Source organism: Theropithecus gelada, chromosome 11, assembly GCF_003255815.1.
Source record: "Theropithecus gelada isolate Dixy chromosome 11, Tgel_1.0, whole genome shotgun sequence".
Classification (NCBI taxonomy): domain Eukaryota; kingdom Metazoa; phylum Chordata; class Mammalia; order Primates; family Cercopithecidae; genus Theropithecus; species Theropithecus gelada.
The window spans coordinates 121,758,748-121,762,729 of NC_037679.1; positions in this window are offsets into that span (position 1 = coordinate 121,758,748).

Below are 3,982 nucleotides of genomic sequence, written 5' to 3' on the forward strand. Positions count from 1 at the left end.
TTTGCCTAATAGACTTATTTTGCCTAGAAGAATTAGAGAGTATAAATGAAAGCCAAAAGGGAATTTCACAACGATTTCCTAAACCATTTGTGTGAAATGAAGGTATGGTCTGGTGTGAGTGAGGCCAGGAGTCTGTAGGTTATGAAGGACAATATGGCCTTGAGTACAAAATGGGGAGAAAGAGGCATGTCGTGCCCTGCTGGGGCACCCTTACACTGGTTATTTTAATCCTAGGCCTGACTTACGAATGAACTCAAAAGGGGCTAGACTGAACCAAATTGGTAAGTAGCGGATGAAAAACAGTATAGATAAAACCAATATTTTAGATCATGTTTAGAGCGTATTTCAAGAAACATACCAGTACATTTAGAGACTCATATGGAGTTAGGAAAAACTCAGATTCCTAACAGGATTGAAGAAGGAAACATTTTGAAAACAGTAGAAGCTGAGAAGAGATGATCATTTGGGAACATGTAAAGCAGCAGTAGCTTAGGGTGGTTTATCCTGTGTAATAATACAGTGCAGATGAAAGCAGAGAGGAGGATGTGTAATAAGGAATTTGACCTTACCCAGAGGTCTGGCCTTTGCCCTTGGCTTCTGGGAGGTAGTCTGTACCATACCCGTTAGGACTGTCTTTGTTTAGCGGGGTAGCTGGCCCCAAAATATCTCAGGATGGGACCAACATGCCAGAAAAATCTACCATGTGATTTAGGGTGGGGGCTTTGAGTCACATGATATTAGTCCACCCTACAGCCGGGATGACTCACCAGACAATCAGCTATCATACCTACATAATGGAGTCCAGTAAAATCTTTGGGCCGGGCACAGTGGCTCACGCCTGTAATCCCAGCACTTTGGGAGGCCGAGGCGGTGGATCACGAGGTCAGGAGACCGAGACCATCCTGGCTAACACGTTGAAAACCCATCTCTACTAAAAACAAAAACTTAGCTGGGCGTGGTGGCGGATGCCTGTAGTCCCAGCTACTCGGGAGGCTGAGGCAGGAGAATGGCGTGAACCTGCGAGACGGAGCTTGCAGTAAGCGGAGATGATGCCACTGCACTCCAGCCTGGGCGACAGAGCGAGACTCCGTATCAAAAAAAAAAAAAAAAATCTGAACAGGGAGGCTTGAGTAAGCTTGGGTTAGCAATACTCCATGCGTATTGTCACACACTGATACTAGGAGAGTAATGTGTCCTGACTCCTAGGGGAGAGCACCAGAAACAACATTTGAACCCTTCCTGGGCCTCAACTTATGTACTTCTTCCGTTGGGCGACTTTAAGGTATCCTTTCCCTGTAATAAACTGTAAATGTGAGAAGAATAGCTTTCATTCAGTTCTGAGTTCTAGTGAATTATTGAACCTGAGGGTTGTTTAGGGAATCCCCCACAAACTTAACAGTTGGTGTCAGAAGTAGGACGGCATTGTAGAGGACTCTACCCTCTTTTGCAGTTTGGCCAACTCCAAGTAACCTGAAGACTCTTAAACAATTATTGATGCCTAATGGCAAAATCGTAGAGCTGGCAGATTAATACAAAACTGCCTCAAAAATAAAACAGTTGGACCGGGTGCAGTGGCTCATGCCTATAATCACAGCACCTTGGGAGGCTGAGGTGGGAGGAGGACTTGAGGCCAGAAGTTTGAGACTAGCCTAGGCAACATAGCAAGACCCTGTCTCTACTTTAAAAATGTATATATACATACATATTTGTATGTATATGTAACAGTTGTTGTTATTGTAATTTTAGCAAAATTAAGCAGCACTATTTGTCATTAATCAGATCCTTGTCCTTTAAAATCTGCCAGTTGACCAAATGTATGCAATTGGAACATATATTCATCTTGATAATGAAAATGCTAGGGGACACTTTGCTATATTAATGCAGTCATTTCTGATTTAAACTTAAATTGTATAGCCCAGAAGTTGCTTAAACACATAGGCAACTAAGATGTAGATCAAATCTCTTTTCTTAATTGTGGGATGCTTTAATTCTTTGGCATATTTTTGCAATATTGGTATTTCGTAATACTAAACAGTTACAGACTTTTTTTTTTTTTTTTTTTTTTTTTGAGAAGCTGGACCCAGTGGCTCATGCCTATAATCCCAGTGCTTTGGGAGGCCAAGGTGGGAGTATTGCTTGAGGCCAGGTATTGGACACCAGTCCGGGCAACGAAGTGAAACACTGTCTCTATATAAGAAAAAAATTCCCGAGGCATGGTGGCACACGCCTAGCAACTTGGGAGGCTGAAGTGGGAGAACTGCTTGAGACCAGGAGTTCAAGGCTGCAGTGAACTATGATCACACTACTGCACTCGAGCCTGGGTGGCAGAACAAGAACTTGTCTCCAAAAAAGAAAAAGAAAAGGAAAAGGGAAAAAAAGAAAAAGAAACAAACAAACTGGACCCTGGGGTCCAGTCGATAACTAAGGCTAAGGTTGTGACACCCACCTAGGAAGTAACCATGAAATCTTTCCAATGTTGTCACATTTTTTTTTTTTTTTTTGGAGACAGTGTCTGCTCTGTTACAGCCCAGGCTGGAGTCTGGAGTGCAGTGGCACATTCATGGCTCACTGCAGCCTCAACCTCCTGGGCTCAACCGATGCTCCCACCTCAACCTCCCAAGTAGCTGGGACCTCCAGCTACTCCTAACCTCCCAAGTAGCACGCCACCACGCCTGGTTAAGTTTTTGTTTTTGTAGAGATGGGGTCTTGCTATGTTGCCTGGGTTGGTCTGATTGTTTCTTAATAAAATTTAAAATTTTACTCAGAAGTTTTCTTTTGTCTCTGGCTCCCAGTAAGAAAGTGGTTTCTAGTCTCAGTTTTGCTTCTTAACTGATTCTGGTCTGTTGTCTTCCCAGTCCAAATTTACTCAATTTATCTAATGATCAAAAGGGCTGAAGAGGAAAAGGAATTTGTTTGTTTTCTTAGAAGGTAAATATGCTTTTCCCAAATTAAGATCATTTATATGAAATTATCAGCTTTAAGGAATGAGTAAAATTCTGAGAAGCCCCAAGGGGGAAAAAAAAGCGTTTTTAATTCTAGCAGCCCTAGTCTATTGGAAAACCTCTAAGCAATTCACATATACTTAAAAGTAATGATTTTTGGCAGTGGCTCATGCCTGTAATCCCAGCACTTTGGGAGGCCGAGGCAGGTGGATCACCTGAGGTCAGGAGTTCGAGACCAGCCTGGCCAACATGGTGAAGCCCTGTCTCTACTAAAAAATACAAAAATTAGTCGGGCGTGGTGGCAGGCACCTTAATCCCAGCTACTTGGGAGGCAGAGGCAGGAGAATCGTTTGAACCTGGGAGGTGGAGGTTGCATTGAGCCAAGATCAAGCCACTTCACTCAAACCTGGGGGATGAGAGCAAGACTTCTCTCAAAAAAAAAAAGTAATGACTTTCTAAATGGATGTACAAAAATGTATAAAGACAACTTACTAAATTATTTCTGTAAATATAATGTTAGGGTAATTTAAATCTTGCCTCCCCACCCCACCACCCCCTGCTTCAAATGGCATGGGTTTTGGCCAGGTGCAGTGGCTCACGCCTGTAATCCCAACACTTTGGGAGGCCGAGGTGGGTGGATCATGAGGTCAGGAGTTTGAGGCCAGCCTGGCTAACATGGTGAAAACCCGTCTCTACTAAAAATACAGAAATTAGCTGGGCATGGTGACGGGTGCCTGTAATCCCAGCTACTCGGAAGGGTGAGGCAGGAGAATCACTTGAACCCGGGAGGCAGAGGTTGCGGTGAGCCGAGATTGCGCCATTGCATTCCAACCTGGGTGACAAGAGCAAGACTCTATCTCAAAAAAAAAAAAAGAAAAAAAATGCATTTTTTTCCCCCTAATGTATTAGGGAAGAAATTAAAGAAATTTATAACAATTTTATGAATTATTACAAATTAAGGTAAATTGATTTTTTTTTTTTTTTGAGACAGAGTCTTTTTTTTTTTTTTTTTTTTTTTTTTTTTTTTTTTTTTTTTTTTT